Source organism: Diadema setosum, chromosome 16, assembly GCF_964275005.1.
Source record: "Diadema setosum chromosome 16, eeDiaSeto1, whole genome shotgun sequence".
Classification (NCBI taxonomy): domain Eukaryota; kingdom Metazoa; phylum Echinodermata; class Echinoidea; order Diadematoida; family Diadematidae; genus Diadema; species Diadema setosum.
Window position 1 is genome coordinate 10,669,556 of NC_092700.1, and position 19,381 is coordinate 10,688,936.

General features: G+C 39.9%; 1 long non-coding RNA gene across 1 annotated transcript in view; it reads right to left on the reverse strand.

Moving 5' to 3' along the window:
- LOC140239415 (uncharacterized) overlaps positions 1 to 17,968 on the reverse strand; it is a 44,044-nt gene extending 26,076 nt beyond the window's left edge. Inside the window, exons 1-2 of the long non-coding RNA XR_011901981.1 lie at positions 17,850 to 17,968; positions 637 to 744 (exon numbers count right to left, since the gene is read on the reverse strand). This is a non-coding gene — a long non-coding RNA (uncharacterized lncRNA). The remainder of the gene's footprint in view (positions 1 to 636; positions 745 to 17,849) is intronic.
- Between the last annotated feature and the right edge of the window lie 1,413 nt (positions 17,969 to 19,381).

Here is a 19,381-nt window from a genome sequence, read left to right on the forward strand (position 1 = left end):
TCACATGCCACATGAGATTAAAAGTGCTGGGCTACGTCTTCAAAACTGGACATTAACCTCAAAAGAACTCGAAGAGGTTCTAGGTTATGGGTTATAACTTTCTCTCTTGGATCGGGCAACTGAAGCCTCCATGCCCTCCCCCCCCCCAAAAAAAAAAAAACAAACAAACAACAACAACAAACAAACAAACAAACAAAACAAAACAAAAAACAAAATTAACATACAACGACATACTCTAAAGGTATTTCATTTTGGTTATTATAATCCCATACTTTCGACTGATTGACATTACGCCTTCTTCAACTCGCGCAGTGCGTTGTTTCAAATATTCAATTTGTGCATATACCTGTCTTCCTGAGTCATCTGCATCCGAGGACATTAGATAGGATTAAAGTCTTTTGATACGTAATTAAAGACAATCCAAAGCCCTCCCATGGTTTAAGAAAACCACCAAAAACAATCATGACGAAGAGGCACCTTACTGTCACAGTACCTCCAAAGAATATATCAAATAAAATGCGACAAAACAGTAGCTATCAAATCTATAGTTTAATACACAACAAACTATTCATCACACAATGAGTAACACGCAAATTCTACCACATTCTGTACTACACTAATCATGATATTACGAACCTTTCACATCCGACGAATTCTCCCTCAGTGCACGACGTCATCAATAAGTCCCCAGACACTTTGATCGTGGTTGATGGAGCATCAGCGATTTAGCAGTAATTGATTATCCTGTTTACGAAAATCAACAAAATTTGGAGATTATTCATGCTTGTTGCATAAGAATATTGCGACTACAGGAAAAACAATTATGAAACACAATTTATGAAACATGAAACAATAAATCAGCTATGATAAAGGGTAATGACTTGAGTTGCCACCTGTTTTCTTGTAAGTATGATGATGTGACATAATACCCCAGCTGTAATCCCCCGAGATAATAATCCTGTGTGGGTATACGGCACGGGGAGATGAATCGTTATATGACGATGATATGTGTTGCACTTTGCTCATTATTTTTCAGCGCTAGTTTTAGGCGATAGATGGTCTGAAACATGATGTAAAACTTTTACGATAAGGTTCTAATTAACGAAACTGCAGTCTACGCTGCTGGTTGATTTCATATAACGTGATTTCGGCATAGATGGGATGCAGCCATTATGAATACGTTACATAATTAGCGTGCATGGACCGTGACTGCACGTGCGAGTATTATGAAACTCGGATTCCATCGGGTTAAAAAAAAAAAGGTCGCTTCATCACTCTCTTCAATTTTAAGATCAACTTGATATCATATTATGCCATTAGATATTCCTACTTTTTTTTCAAAATTCACTTTAAATTGTGATGGAGATTTACCGAAAATACCTTTTTCGCTTATTTAATTTTGTATGTTAATGCCTGCTTGAAAAAGTCTCCAAAATCTTCATTTTCATGTGGAAGTTAGAATATCATTAAAGACACAGAGAGCATGTCATAATTTTACGTTGATCTTAGTTATTGAAGATCGACTTAGTGAAACACCCCCACTACCCCCCCCCCCAGGCCCGCCATCTCAGTGCAAAAAAAAAACCAAACAAACAAACAAACAAACAAACAAACAAAGGGTGCATACTGGATACACTTCAGCGCTGTCATACTTATTATGGAGTACACGAGAATCCACACTCCATCAGGCGTCCACATGTACTACACTGTATACAGCCCGAGATTTCTGAAATCTACCTTGGAACTTCACAAATCAACAAAATCAATACCGGGTCGTGTCACCGAACAAAAGAAGTCAAGGTGTTAGCTCTATCAGGCATTATTTCCAAAACATCACAGGGAGCTCGGGATGGCAGCGAACTAATGGTCTGTATCTTAAAGTGACAACCGAGATCTCGATCACGCATGTTAACTTTTGTTTCCTGTTCAGAATCGAACATCTTGGAAAAGATCCAGCATCAATACTTTGAAAATATCAAATCGGACGATGTCTGGAGTACTTGTCACAAACGTAGAAGTTGTTGGAAACTTTCGCCTTCTGGCGAGCACACTTGGAAGAATGTAGGTCAGAAATTCGAATATATTATTGATCATATGCCTTCACTTAAAATCTGGCGAAATTTGCCAGAAGCCGTATTTCAGTCTGGACGAAAATGTTTCCCACGATTTGCTCTGAAAACGTTGTTAATGCAAATATCAATTCATTGTGAATTGAGAGACGCGACCTATGTTTCGACACGTGGTCACGACAAATTAGTGTATATTTGTTGTACTGGTGTATACTTTACAAGAGCAGACTGGAAATGTATACACAGGTGTACTGTAAACACACATGTATTATCATTATTATGATCATGCGCACACGAAATCAATGAAATGCGATCTTTCATAACCACCTACACAGAATAAGTCATGTCTGCAATTTGGTTACGAAAAATATAATTCTACAACAATCTTCTGAATGATCTATTCTGATAGTATCTTTTATATGAAGCTTTGCTTTCTTTTTATTACCTTTTTATTCTTTTAGAAGTGATCTCCAAAACCTATGCTGGCTTTAAAGTTATGGACCTTTGTTATTGATCGTCAGTAATATGACGCGACGTGCCTCGTTAGGTATTCGATCTTACATAGTGCAATACTCATTGCAAACGATATCACCCGTTGTTACAAAATGTCGGTGTAACAACCCAAGCCGAATTCGGCTGTTGTTTACAAATATTTCTTTCTCTTTTTTTTATCAAACAGTACGTGTTCAACAATTTTTAAACTGGTTGCTAAGACATGTTAGATAAAGTGATAATGCATAAATTGCAAACAAGAAGTGTTTATTCAACAAAACAGCGTCAGATGAAACCATTCCGACAGTCGTAAAGAGGGCAACGCTGCCTAGGGCAGTCAAGAATAAGCTCCTATTCATCCTCTGCGAATCAAGAAAATCAATATCGAGTCGTGTCATTGTCAAAGAGAATGAATGAAAAGAAAGAACAATATCGAATTCCGTCATTGATGTCCGCTAATTTGTCTTGTCACGCCTCCTTCGTTTTTCGATCTTCCACGCTGGGCTGCTCTACATATTGATAATGGATTTGTAACCGGATAGAAGAAAAAGATAGCAGAGACGAAATAAGCGGTACAACTGCACAAGATTAACGATGTAGCATTCTTGGTTTTAAACGGTTATGGGTTATGATGTAGCTCGTGGTAATACAGCGTGTTGTCATGGCGCATCGCATAACAGTAGCGATTGGCTACATCGAATGATGATAATATGGGATATTCTTCTTTGCGAGTGAAAGGAAAAGCGATTTTCCCGGTTGCCAGTTTCATTGCGTGACAAACGCAAGATGGGTAAAATTAATATCTTGAGATTTTTTTTTTATAGACACCATGGCCCCGCGTCACGTGCAAGTCAGTGTAAGAAATGGCACAGGTCACTAAGAATTTTAATTAGGTTTGGGTAAAGTGGTGCCTTGCCAGGGAGAGGGTCTTATTATCCCCAAACATCGAGTCACTTGACATTGGACTGGATGGGGATGAAACGCTTTACGGAGGGACATTGAAAGATATGCCAAGTATACATGAATGGGAATTCTCAATATTTGTATTCGAAATTCGATACTTATCCGTGTAATTCTCAATCACAGGTCTCTGTAATTACAGGGACCGTTAACTCTGAAGTAAATATTAATCACATAGATCCAGATTTTGTCTGATCTCCCTGTCTAGCTATGTCCGGCATATTCCGCGAAATGTGGTACTATATTTTAACCATTAAAGTTCAATTTTTGTTGAATACTGGACACAGTATCGCGTGGATATCATCATTGCTTTGAAATGTCCTCTCGGGATAAAATGACTGAAAGTTATGCAAGTAGGATCACACACACACACACACACACACACACAAAAGTTATCCCTCTCACTTCAACAAAAAAGTAGTAAGCGTGGCATAGCAGCAGTGTCAGAAAATTACATCGGACATATTGAAATAAGTGTCTTGGACGATGTATAGGCCCTATCTATAACAAAAACAACTCTAAAGACTAAAAGAGAGTTCAAGCATTATAAAGCCATGTATAATAACTCCATTATAAAACGGTGTTTTCATTTATTTGATGTTAGAGATTTGTTATGAACAGAACAGTATCTATAATGCCACTTAGCCACTGAGAGCTGTAACTATAATTGCTTTATGCTGCATAGACTGTTCTGATGGTTACAGCTCGTTATTCCGAAGGTTCGTTATTCCGAAGGCTCTTCAGTCCGAAGATTCCTTATTCCGAAGGTTCGTTTTTCCGAATTTCATTTTCGGATGAACAAGTCTTCGGAATAACGAACCTTAGGAATAACGCCACAAATGTTCGGATTAACGAACTCTTTTTCATTTTCGCATTAACGAACCTCTAGGTATAGGGAATTTGCGTGTTTCGGATTAACGAACCTTCGGAATAACGAACCTTCGGAATATCGAACCTTCGGAATAACAAACAGCACCCGTTCTGATACCTTACATTTTATTCATTATGTTTTGTTTGTTAATTTGTTTTTGTTTGTTGTTTTGTATGTGTGTGTGTGTGGGGGGGGTGTTGTTGCTATTGTTGTTGTTGTTGTTGTCTTTTTTTTTCTTTTTTTTTTTTTGCACATGCGCACGCCGTGACGGCGCACTGGCGCCAATTTCCCCTATTAGCATAGACAGAGGCGCATCACGCTTTCACAACACTGGCAATCAATATTTACCGGGCTATCATCTTTACCGCGCGAAGGTCGCCGTGGCTCCCATGTGCTTTACTCGTTGGCATGAAATATTTGTATGCGCAGCGGTTTCGAAGTTATGCGGTTCGGCGTAATGAGGGCGCGATGTTGCCCAATGTGAATGAATTTTTCATTTAAAAACTACACACACACAAGCTGAAGAACATGAAGAATATAAAGCTGCTCGTACAAGACGCATGTCTAAAATCTTCTCAAATTCATTCCTGCGCCTCGACTTTCGTCTCTCGTAGAAATCCATCGTCTCCACATGATCCTCTTTATCACTGTGTTAATCAAAACATAAAAATGCAGGCAAAACGAATGCCTTCTATAATTCTGAGCAGACGACACGCCCTGACGGGCAGTATTGATTACCCGTAATTTCATTCTTGGACCCAACAATCGCTCGATTGGATCCCCCTGGGATGTACTCTCAATCAAAACGAAAACATCGGCAACACATGCAAACACATACACACACACACACACACACACGCACACACACACACACACAAACACACACATACACACACACACGCACACACACGCACACACACACACACACACACACACAAAGGCACTTTTCCATCACGTTGTGGAGCCGAGTTAAATCGGCGTTATTCTTTTATCTTTTGCTGCAAGAACCACTCGCTTTTGATCAAATTTCAATAATTTTCTACAAAACACTGCCAAATACCTTTTAGCTTTTGTATTGCACATGAAAAAAAAAAAAAAAGAAAACATCTTTTGACATTTCCAACGATACTCTCTCTAAGCAGCACTGGCAAGAGATCATATTTCAGAATTTTCTGGGAGAAAACAAAGGACGATATAAGGACAGTAATTGTGAACCGAAATTTTAAACTGCAAATATTTGATCACTAAAACATTGATTGCACGACGTCTCGTCGCAGACAAACTGAGCAAATGTTAATTGACAGTGTATTGATGATTGACTTGACAGGGTTGATGTCCTATACAATCATGTATCATACAGACAAAAAACGGTACAATTTTCTTCCTGTTTTCTCTTTCCCAAGACCACCTGCTTGTTTGCCAAGACGCAACGAAAATGTTTGCGACAGTCTTATAGAACAGGGAGGGTCTCACCTCCCTGTATAGAATTAGACAACTCTCGAGTGCCTAAAATAAGTGTACACGAAGCGGATATAGAGTGGCTCTCCAGAGACGCCGTGTACCGATGGTGTTAGAAAACATTATACACGTGTGCAAACTGGAATGTTGACTCATCCAATTCACATGCACAAACGAAGACCTTTTTTTTTTTTCGTCTTCAAATGGAAGTACAATTGGGATAGGGCATTTACAGACGTCTTGACAGCGATCGTCTGTTGACGGAAGTCATTCAAAATTCTCGCACATTGCGTCGAGTGAATGGCGTACACGCCTTCAAATACCCTTCTCCATTCTTTCCGAGATGTCCAAAGCCGTTATGGGGACATTCCCTGGCGTTTTCTTTGTATCTGTAGTACAATCGGTATCATATTCTTTTTCGGGCGCACCTTTACCCCTGCTTGCAAATTCCCATGTGAATCATACCGTCATTGTGGCAATATTATTTTTCGGCCACATCGAATGAGATCATACCTTTTCAGCTGTGGGTATAGAGCTAGAAAAATCAACATGGTTGGTAATCTTTAAACGCAGTCACAGAGAAAAATGGGGCTCGCCATACTTGGCAATTTCACCGTCTTTCAAATTATGTTATTGGATTATTCATGTTTAATCTTATTCCTAAACCGTCATTGAGTAAAAGAAAGAATAAGCCATCAAAATAATTGGTAAGAGCAAGACAATGACACTTTTGCTGATCAGTCGCTTTGAGCGTCCTGCAAAGCAAAGTTCATCTTGTGCAAGAGGCAAAGTTTCCTCAAGGAAATTATCTGACGCCTTAAAACTATCAAGTGAACATGCAGAAAAGACACATTTCCTTGTCTCTCGGGATACCAAGGGGTATAAGAGGAAACATGCTGGTAAAAACATTTTGAAGACAAAAGAAAAGTGAGAACAGGATGTGGCGGCCAACATAGGATAGGTGAAGTCAACGATTAGCGAAAGGTACATACGTATAAGATCACCACGGAACGTGTAAACTTCTTGTGCATCAGTAGTCTTATAGTCACTTTTTATTCAGATATTGTTACAGGAACAAATCGCTCCCTTTCCAGATTACATCAAAATTTCCACGAAGTTCAACAGATAGCGGGCACATTAAAGTGGCACTTTCCTGCATGATACGTAGTACAGTATCAACTTGAGTTCACATTATATTTATATTAGCCGAACGTAGAAATATTATCACTGCACGTGCATGGGTGGGTCTATGGAAATTGCACAATCTTGTCAGAAGTTTTTGAAATATACTTTTTTTTCTCAATAAAAGATACTCAGAGCTCTTTTTGGAATCACTGTGTCATCATTGATGGATGGGAATTAAAGGCCTCATCATTTCATAACGTCACAATAACACAACAAATTGAACGCAACGTAAAAGAGAATTTCACATATTGCCATCTACTAGTAGAATTAACTCTCGAATTAAATCTCTTTCAGAGGTTAGAACAAGACCAATGCCACTCGCAGGCATAAGATAGAGGGAATGTGTACTGCTATCAAAGAGTAAAATTTTGTACAATTCTCAGTGTATATGTTTACCTTGACATCACGGTTGGGTGAAATATTCCAATCCAGCGATGACGATCACATACATTTATCAAAATATTCAAGAATTCGTACGTGGTCGTCTTTTAAGCGACTTGTCCTAAATTTCATCACAGTGTGTAGTTGCGCTTCAGAGAATATCCTATTTGTCGTATCGACAAATCTTTATCAGAATTCAAGCAGCACTTTAAAAAGAAATCATACCCATTGTGAATGTCATTTCAACAACAACAAAAAAGGTCCTGAAAACTGAGATTTTCGAGAACAAAACAGGAAAGAAAAATGCCACGTTCAAGTCGGTAACTATTTTCAGTCGTACGCATCTCATGGGTATCGGCCACGGCCGGAGTGCTCCACAGGGATATCGGGGTGCTATAGGGGTGCAACGAGGTCTCCAAAGGGTTAACTGGTGTCAACTCTTTTTGCGAATATAACGCTCGCCCCTCAAGGCAAAGACCTACACTGTCAATCCCAATATCTGAAAATCGTCAGAAACGTCTCTGCAACATCTTTCTAACTCAACATCAAAGAGATACAATTTGTGAAATTCTTTCTTTCTATTCACCAAAGACATTTCATACTTTTGTTTCTCCTTGCCTTTCTGGTTTTTGGTGGGTTTTTTTTTTTCTTTGAGAACTCTTATACCAGCTTGCCAATTGATACCAGGTGTGCAATTTGATTGACAATGAATATCGTCATTTTGTTACATGAGTTTCGGATGGGGTGAAGCGGGTTATACATACCCCAATGTACGAGTGTATTAAATTTCGAAGACGCTTCGTTTACAACGACCACTATTAAAAAAAAAAGACAACCTTAACGCTTAAAGGAGGCATGTGCAACTTACCAGAAGAAATGTCTTCGTTGTGTCTTCAAACAGACCGAAGAGAATTAGCCTCAGCAGTTTGCAATCGGTAACCAACGCAGCCAGTTCCTAGGCTCAGAATGATACTTGAACACATCTACTTCTACAACAGACTCACATGAATGTTAGGAATGTTTACATCGGGAGTCACGTGATTCCGATACCTCAAGACGACGTAAAGCCTGACGTAGATGTACAGATTTATTACAAACTAAGAACCGTGAATGTCCTTCCCGCCTGAAGACCCGTCATGCCTCAAACTTACGTAACGCAACAGACAGTCTTCAGCAAGCCATGTTGTTATCGGTTCCAAAGGGGGGATTTCCCATGACTTTCAAACGAACTTCTCCGGAGTCAACCTTGGCTTAGCCGCGAGGGAAGACTGTATATCGCTGGCTGTTTTACAGGTCATGACGTCAAGATGAATAAACCGGTATGTGGCGAAGAAAGATGACTTCCGGCATAATGATCAACTGTGCCGGCAATCGTTCAATAGTCACACAAGGTAGGACCCTATAGAGTTTGATGAAAGTTATCAACAGAGCACTGGCTTGTAATTAGCACGAAAATTGAGGGGTTGTGTGGGTTGTGTGGTTGAGGATTGTCCGGTCCTCAAAGGATGGATAGCGGGATAAAAGGCGCGCCATCTTTCTTGCTCGGGGCAGCATGACACCTCGCCATGGCCACTTGGTTCCCGACAAGAGGTTCTTAGCACGGATCGATGCGCTCAGACTTTATACGTGGGGTATAAGTAGTCTGTTTGTTGATAGGCAGGTACTGGACATATACGGAATAGTACCTTACTCTGGATAGCTTCTACTTGAAATCTTGGACCTCCCAAATCCAGAGACAGACATCATGGAGACAGACAGACAGACAGACAGAAGGATATGAGGCAATCAAACAGATCCACATATCACATAACTTGTGCAACATGTGCAAGGGTATACATCATCACTAATGGCAGTTGGCAGCGCAGCTCTACAGCAATAGACTGGAATAGCTTGAATGTTGCAAGTAAAAAAACACAGTTTTAATCCGATAATTCAGAGTGTTGATTTGTTTCCCTGAAATTTAGCAGCGGTAACGAAAGCCAGTCTCGAAAGAGATGAGAATGATAGCCTGATTCAGAATTTCACCTAAACCTCGACTAAAAGGCCAATTGATGAAAGCACATGAGATAGAATGGAAGGAATAGCATTGAGAATTGCAATATAACGACTCAAATTATTGAAATTGCAAACTTGAGAAGAATAAAGATTTGGTTTGCTGAAAGTTTAGGGTTTGTGATGGAAAATGGGGAAACACTAAACGCCAGTTTTCACAATTGGCAAAGTTTGCTTCACTTTGCGCTCAGGGTAGTACTAGTATACGTGTATTCAGTAACGGAATTTACCTCAGTAAATTTTGCTAGGGCAAACAAATTAAAAGCATAAGTACAAGAACACACTACACAAAGTGCGTGCGTGTGTATGTGTGTGTGTGTGTGTGTTTTGTAGACGTATTAATAGCACTATGGTTAGATTACCTTCACATCTTGCAGAACGAATACGATTGTTTCTGTGAAGTCACCTAAAATTATCTATATCTCGAATATTTTGAACATTTTGCATGGTTTGCGTGTATCGATTGACCTTCATACTTCGTACTCTCCCTCGTTCAAAGTCAAGAATGAAAGTAACAACAGGCTGATCACCAGATTTTTACCGACGCATTTGTCTCATCCGTTCGCACTGCTTTATTGCTGATGGAAGTGAAGGAACCAGCGAATAGTAAAAACGTGTTGTATAATGCCAAGATGGCATCGTTTATTTACAATATCCTGTTAATTAATAACAGTCTTTCTTGGAATACCGCACCCTACCCCCATTCAACCGCAACGCGTCACACACAGACTCTGCTACAGTACAGTCCCAAGGTCAGTTGTGTGTTGAGTGGTAATGTGGGAATAAGAACGTGGAGCAGCGAGATGGATTGAGCTCGCACATTAAGCAATACCTGATCAGATAGATAATTGGGGCGAACAGAGTACATGTAGCTCATCAGTTCATCAGGAGAACCATGGAGCTACCAACCAACGCGAGGAGACACTGAAGGATACATAGAGCGACATCTACGGGTAGAACAATGCCAGGGAGTGTTTCACAAAGAATTGAATTCGACCTTAAAGTTTAAAAATCTACTTAAGATTATGTTAGGCTGTGCGTAACTTCAATAATATTCTAACTTTCAAACAAATATGGGAATGTACATTTTCCAGACTTTTTCATATAGGAATTATCAAAATAAAGAAAGAGACAAAGGATTATTCTGTTAATTTAAATAAAAATTTGAAGTGGATTCTAAAAACATTAGATAAAACTGAAAAGACAAACTAAGGGCATACCATGATTTTAATTGGATCTTAACTTAAGTTCGACTTAAATATTCTTCATTAAACACCCCTGCTATCATGACGTAAATAAACATCCCGGCTATTCAGTCACGGCTCTCTGCCTAGTGATGTTCATTGATGATGATAAACAGAATTAATGTGTCTCCATCATGGGAGACATGTTTGCATGAAAGAGTTAATGCGAACGATGCTTTGTAATGATGACTTCTAAATGGGTTAATGCCCAACACGCCATTAATATCACCCTTTATTCTCCCGCCATACCACTTTATGTCACGACAGTGCATTATGTCGAGTAGCCGTCATAAATCAACCGTGACATCACAAAGGAGGCCCCTAGTAAAATGACAGACCATCCAAAAACACTCTATCATAGAGAGAGAGAAAATAGGCAATTCTTGGAGCAAACACTATACACAAAAATGTTCGAGTCAAAATATGCGTTGGATTTGTTAGCAGACAAAGAATGCAGTTCAGTTCATTTCATTTACTTCATTCTTTGTTATTATCAATTACGAAATATAAAAATGAAAATATACATAATACACAAAGTCGCTTGAATAGTCTTAGGACTACTGCAGATCAGAAAAGAGGCATTAGGTGGACACTCCTTTCAACACTTGAGGACCTAATAGACTTTGCAGACGATCAGGCTCTAGTGTCTCATACTCGCCAACATATGCAGGAGAAGACATCCCGCCTTACTGACTTTGCACAAGAAATTGGTTTGAAGATCAATCACAGGAAAACAGAAGTAATGACACTCAATGTTCAAAACCCTCAAAGTACACAGGCTAATGGAGAAGATCTTCCAACAACAGATGAATTCACTTATCTTGGAAGTACGGTAACACATGATGGAGGTGCAGGAGTAGACATTAAAAACCGCATGAATAAAGCAAGGACTGCCGCATTCTCTATGCTGAATCCCAGTTGGAAATCTCAGCAGTTCAGCACCAAAACCAAGTCAATGATTTATCAAAACTGTGTTCTCTCAATTCTCCTGTATGGATCAGAATGCTGGAGGATGACAAAGAGCGACATTTAAAAACTGTCAGTTTTTCATAACAAATCACTGAGGAAAATTTATCGCATATTTTGGCCAAATACAATATCAAATGAAGACAAACACCATGCCAGTTGGAATGCATGGACACAATCATCCAAAGAAGGCGCTGGAGATGGATTGGTCATGTGCTCCGGAAAGAACAGGACAACATTACCAAGACAGCACTTTACTGGACTCCAGGGGGGCATTTCATGAAGGAACTTGTCGGATAAAATATCTGACAAGTCAATTATATCCGACAAGTTTTGAGAAATTCTTTAGTCTGATTGGCTGATTTCTCTGAACTTGTCGGTTATAATTGACTTGTCGGACATTTTATCCGACATGTTCCTTCATGAAATGACCCCCAAAAGGGAGGAGGAAGAGGGGGAGACCCAAAAACACATGGAGAAGAACTGTGGAGAGAGAGATGAGGGACCTGAACCATACCTGGGGGACACTACAGCGCCTGGCCATGGACAGAGCCAAATGGTGGACTTTTGTTGCTGCCCTACGTGCCTGTGGCATAACGGGCAGTAAGTAAGTACAAAGTCGCAAACATTCAAATTAGAATGAAACAAAGAAGACAAAGAATTCCAAAAGAATATATCAATCTCTATATCTCAATATAAATGCTGAAGAAATTAGCATATTTTATTGATCTTGCGTTTGCTCCGGGGCGATGTATTTGTTTGTTCCTCAAAATGTTAATTCATCAGGAGTGTCGTGATGTATAAATCAGGGTGACACGTCATCTTTCCCTACCTAGTTGGATAGCAATGAGGGGACATTTCTCCTTTACCACCCCCCCCCCAACCTTCCCAGGAGCGTTTTGAAGATGAGGGCCTCTGAAAATTTGCTGATTTATAGACAGACCTATCTCAAAATACTCGACGCGATTGCTCAGATGCAGACAGATAAACCTTCGATGCATACTATTCGTCCCTCGTCAGTCTAGTATGCTTATATATAGGAGGCCGTAAAATATCCCATACAAATACATACACTGCGAAATGACTACGCGCTGTCACTTTAGTCATCGAACATTCCAAGGTCAAATCTGTCTCAACGCAATGCTGAATAACGGATAGAAAGCCTTCAGATGAGATCTCCTTCCCTCTATTTCCCCCTCTGTCTGTCCCTCCCGTTTCGTCGGTATGTCCATCTGTTTTTCCATCAATTCATCCATCTGTCTGCCTGGCTGTCTGTGTCGCTGTGTCTGCCTGTCAATTTATCTATCTATCGATCAGTCATCCTGTCTAGCTACATACCTATCTACACTAGTATCCTTCTATCAATTTATACGTTCGATTGTATTGTCGTCATTTGCTGAATGACGATGTAACTTTGGCATGCCGAAATGTATATTGTCTGCGTAGCGATGAAGTACATGTATACAACGTGCGCATCAGTCATGAATGGCATTGAACGTGTGTGGCGGTAATCATATCAATGACATACTCTACCGATCGATATGGACTGTAGCTTTCTTTAATGCCTCTCTTATGATACATGACACCTGTTGCCCTTCGCCAGTCAACATTACTCATCATGTACAAGGGGTAATCAAACAGGTGTAATTTTACGCGTTTGTTTGTTTGCGTGTGTGTGTGCGTGTGTGTGTGTGTGAGCCTATATATGTATTAGTGATAGCAAAAGGTTGCCAGCTGGAATTACCAGGGTAGTAAAAACTCAAACCAGTGTCCGAGAAGTCCTGCGGTAATTTCGTGTTTGCCGAAGTGTTTGTTTACTTGTTGTTGTGTTTCTTCTGCTTGTGTAGCATTATATTTGTTACAGACACAATAATGAAATTTATAGTGTATGGGGAAGGATGCTTTCAGCCTAATACTCGTAAATAGAAATACATGCATCACTGTCATGCATAATAATATACCAACATACACGAACGCGGATGAGCATATTATACTGCATTTAATATTCATAGCACATACACACACATTCTGCACGCAGCAAACATAGATTTGTGCTTTTTTTCATGATGATTATACGGATTTTTCGAGTTTCTTTGGTCTGGCGAATGCTAAACATTAACGCTTAAGAGCGATGAATGTATAACATTTAATCCCGTTAGGAAATAGGAAGCACTGAAAATTTGAAAAAAAAAGTGAAACGACTACAAAAAGTAATCGTCTTTTTCCTCAGATCTCTGGGCCTTATCTCTCCAGCTAATGACTCTCCCCCGCCCCCTAATATCTAGCTATCTATCTCTATCTTTCTCTTCCTTTCTCATCTATCTTTGTCTATATCTCTCAAAATGTGTCTCTAATAGTTCATTCAACTCACGTGACATACGTCGTTGCGTAATCCCAGCTACAAGCTTCGGAAATTTGGTCTGTCGTGAGTATGGCGGGAATCGATGCCAAATTCTTCTGCGGACAACAATGTTGTCGATAAATAATCCGCCATGAACCATAGAAACCCGCTTGGCGGTGTTTTTGGGCCTAGTTCACGAATGCGAGACGACAAGAGTGCAGTTGCGTAAGATGAAGTCCCACGTGTACACATTCATGTCACGACCCCAAATGCCTCAGCGACAGGCGACGCATAGGTTTCCCGGATTCTTCTATTCGAGACGAACTCTTTTATTCAAGTAAGTGGAGCGCACTATGTGGCAATTCGGCTCCGGGGTAGGCATTTATCACTGCTGTAGAATTGTATTCACGCGTGTACGATATACTGGCGGCAATGGTATTCATTGTGGGGCGTTGTTGTTGTTCAAACTCTACTTAGCAGAATATCCTCAGAGATTAACATCACGACACATACCCACCACCAAAAAAAAAAAAAAAAAGGTGGCGCAAAATTCAAATCTGATATCATACATAAGAACTGCTGTTATCGCTATTGTTTATAAATCTTTTTTTTATAGAAGAATTTCGTAGAGTAACTTCACAGCATGTAACAGGGCATTATAGTTATACACACTCATAAGAGTTCACAGTGAAGCGGGGTTGGAATGGCGCCCATCAGCTGATAGTCTTACTAATTCAATCGTCTTTGAATGCTCAGCCCCGTAGCTTGGTCACAAAACGCGAAGTGAAGAGAGTAGAGTAGGTATTTAAAAGAGACAGGGGAGGGGGCGGCGCAGAAAGAAGCCATAGAACCAAACACAAACTGACAGGGAAATGTGAAAGAATATGAGTGCACTATCGCACAGGATGCCAACACGTACACCACTCTCATTTACAGCAGCGAAGCGCTTTCTACTCAAATATCACCTTTTCTCCAATTTGTCACTACACGGGATTCGCACGCGAGGTATTTTCGTCTTCTTTAGATTGGTCCCGGCAAAATGGTGTAAGTAAGGGCACAAAAGGCAGATGGTTACCTAAACGACTGAATCGTGCTATGTATAGGTTAGGTGTGCATTTGTCCCCATTTAGCCCCTTCTCCACAGAAGTATTCGACGTCAATCAAATTGCTGACGTTTCTGCCTTATGGCTTCACGGCATAGAGGGCGGAAAGTGCAAACAGTGGGACACATACAAAAAAAAAAAAAAATGAAATAAATCTACGAACAGTTTTCACATGGAAGAGACAACACAGTTTGTAAAAGGTATAAATTGTAATGTAAAACGTAAAATAATGCACACGCTTTCACTGAATATCTGTTCATTTTTTTATTGTGATTTTGAGTGTTTTAAATGCATATTTGTCATCGTGCTTTGAAAGAAATGTATCTAGAAATTGAAATACATTATGAATACGCGGTGAATATGGACCTAGCTACTTTCTAGCCTCTCTTTGCCAAAAAAATCACAATAATCTTTAATATGTATATCATTAGAACATGATCCTATAATTGAACATCCAATCTGGACAAACAAACAGAAAACACACACACTTAAAAAAGAAACTTACGAGATAAAACATAGAGTACGCAGCCTCTCTAATATGGAGGCAAAATACATGGAATCTGCTATCTCTTTGCGACCAGAATTTTGGAAAATTGGTTCCAAGTTTGGGACGCACCGCCATGATAATGCAAGGTGTCACGCACGTGCACACGAGCAATATACCATACCAGTATTGTCGTCGGAATGCATGACACGAGTCTCGTTGACTATGAGAACACCTGTATAACGGATTGTTCAAGACACACGCGAATCATTTCTGATGGAAAAAAAAGAAATAACGAGTTACCAATCTCGATGTAGTAAATGTAGGCCTACATGCCTCAACGTCTGAAATCCATGCATTAATTTCTTGGCATGTTGGGCGTTGTGAGCTGTTGGGAGATGAAAGGGAACGTGTGTGTGTGTGTGTATATGTGTGTGTGTGCGTGTGTGTATATATGTGTGTGTGTGTGTGTGTGTGTGTGTGTTTTGGGGGGAGGGGTTGCAATATGTATAGACTCGTTATGCTCTGCGATCGGTGCTCTATGTCTAAAACCATGGAAATACTGAAGGTTTTTTTAACTCCCTAAACGTGATTATTATACAATAATTGTATAGAATTTGCCTACCTTTTGAATTGAGACTATGATTTATGATGATTATGGAAAAAATATGTGTCATTCCTATCAAAACAAACAGATCACCAGTGTGAACACGTCCGTCAACCTGTGCTAATTCTTACTGACTACAATGATGCTATTATCGAGCGAATTTCCTGGGGAGTCGGCAGTTATTCGTTTTGCCACGTACGCAGTTTCGAAGTCTTTCGTTTTCACACGAATGTATTTCCTTATATGGCCTAACTGACATCCGGGCACTATTTGCCTATATAATGCCTAAATATATATCTAGTGTGGTACAAACGGAAGGAGATTGGTTTTTCATGTCCATAAGATGTAGGGTACTCAAGGCGTAAGTGTCCCCCCCCCCCCCCCGACTCTTGCTGGAGTAAGCTGTCTGGTAAAGAAAAGTGATTGTTATGAGTAGGAATTTTCGACGTGCGATTCCTCCTTCGTCAGCTCAATTTTATCATTATCATCACACGAATGCACTCATGTCTTTGCACACTCTATATTTCTTAACACGTGAAAAGAAATCCTATACAGTGATAAAAGAGAATGTTTCTAAACCAGATGCATGGATGCGTCTGGTTTTAAGTAAGCTACAGTAAAACAAGAGATATTCAAAGGCGGCAAAACATGCCGACGTGATTGTGTATTATCATCAAGAAGATGACAGCGTGGTGCAGTGCGTTTGTGCTACCACGAGGGAGACTGGAGAACTCGTCTAACTCGGGCTAGTTAACAGATCCCCCATCCAATTTCTGACCGTAAATTAATTGTTTGAAAAGCATGGTGCGATGGAATGGCATATATTTAAGCCTCAACCGAAAATTCTCTAACTCTTTGCAGTCCACGTAAACCGTATATATATATACAGAAATATTCTACTACCCTGCAAAAGCTCCCGATGCACTTGATACTTTAACGAACATGTCATCAAAAGGAACACCCTTGATTTGATTTAAAGTTCCACAATTTATTTGACAGTTTAGGGGCTACGCACGTAGGCCTACATGCAGCTCTTGAAATAAGCATGCGACTATACATAAATCATGTTTCACAGTAGGGATGACAAATAATGTAGAAATTCGTACAAACATAATGTCTTCATTACAAAAAAAAAAAAAAATGATGAGCATGCGTCCTTCTTTTCTAAGGGTAAATAGATGAATTGGCGGACGACGCTTGGAGGCGGCCAAGCTCTGGCGATGCAACCGCTTATTGCTTCGCTGCGGTGTTATAGCCCTGTCCTCGATAGGGGATTGGAGTCACTCGCGTGTATATTGATGCCACTTCATTCAGGATTATTTTGGGGTGTCAAGCTATCATGTGTAATAGGATTATGACTGGACTGGGCATTAACGAGATTACACATTGAACAGAAATTGCAGAAATGCGTGACGGAGCCTGAAAAAGACTAAAGCTCTTTTCACCGAATACCTAAACTCCTCTGAACAATACTCATAGTGGACATCGAAATAAACAGAAAACACTATGAGATGACACCTCCATCGCAATACGTTGTCGTTTAAAAATTACGTGCAATTACAGACAAAATTAAGATTACAGTCATTCATAGATGATAAAGACCTATAGTTGAAAAAAAAATTAAAACCGTAGTTACCTGAACGCGTTGCTGTAGGGTATTTACATTCCCGCAAGGAAATTAGGCTTTTCTCGCAGCGAGTAGCGGTAATCCATTCCTAGGAATGCAGTGCAAGTTCGTACGTCCGATCACACTGGGTACTTCGCATCGTCTGCTATTGTTGTTGATGGGAGTGCTGGGAAAAGCGAGGGGCGCGAGTTGGGCAGCAGCGGTGTTATTCGCTGGAACGCCCTCTCTTGTACCACTTATGATCTATTCGACTTTGTCTAGACTGGTTTTCGATCGTTCCGTTAATTGTTTGCAAGGAGCAACGTTTGAGACGGGGTGATATGGGGGATATGGACAAAAATAATGAGGGAGCTGGAGAAACGGGATGAAGAAGATAAAGAGGAGGAGGAGGAGGGGTGGAGGAGGAGAAGGAGGAGGGGAAAGGAGGAGGGGAAAGGAGGAGGAGGCGAAGGAGGAGGAATAGGAAATGGGAGGAGGAGAAAGGAAATGAGAAGAACTGAACGGAACACGCAAATACTTGAACCACGGCGCCATGGGGAAGAGCGGGGAAAAACAAACGAATAATGAAGATGTGCTGGTTTGTGTGTATGCATGTTTGAATGTGTGAGCGTGTGTGTGTGACTGTGTGTGTGAACTGTAAGAGATAGTGTACTCAGTGATAGAATAAATGATTTGAATGCAGATTCATCATTTGCAATCAAATTATGCATTTTATGCGAAAGATCAGTGCACGTTACCGGATGGTCCTAGCCTGGTTCGAAAGCATCAAAATGTCAGATATAATCCATTTACAAGTAATTTAATATCCGCATAAGACATTAATCCTGATGATATATCAGAGTAGCAAGGACAAGTTCACATTGCTAAATTCCTCTTGTTGCAAATAATATTATGTGGGTCATGGTATGGATTTTGTGGTACACTGTATCGGTAAGAAGTGCTGATTTACATTTGCGCAATATATGATTGGCAAATATGATTATGGATCTTATTGACTGCATTCAAAATTAAATCAAATGTAGTGTGTAGATATGCACAGAATATGTGCATTTACCGGCGTGTTCTATGTACGGTGATTAGGTGATGCGGAACATTACGTTTACCTCGGTATCTGTGAAATTTCGTAATCATTGTAACGACTACGTCAAAATGAAATGCACACTGCCGTAAAAAAAAAAAAAAAAAATCAATATTTGTTTTTTTTTTCTAGTTTCCTCTTTCAAAAATAATATGGAGAGGAAATTGGTAAAAGTGATTTCAAAAATTGTCCACAATTTTCTAAGAAAAAAAAACCCAGCATAATTCCAGTCAAATATATAAAAAGAATGTTAACACATAATAGTTGCAGTAAAACAGATTTTCACCGCAATGTCAAATGAAGTATGAAGTATGTTGTACTCACATCGCATAATCTTATTGATTGAGTATACTCAGAATACTAAACATATCAAGATTTTTTTTCTTTAAAGATAGCAGTCTCCCTTCCCCTTCTCGTTTCTCTTTTCCCCCATAGATGCGAATCCCACCTTTTTATTAGGACT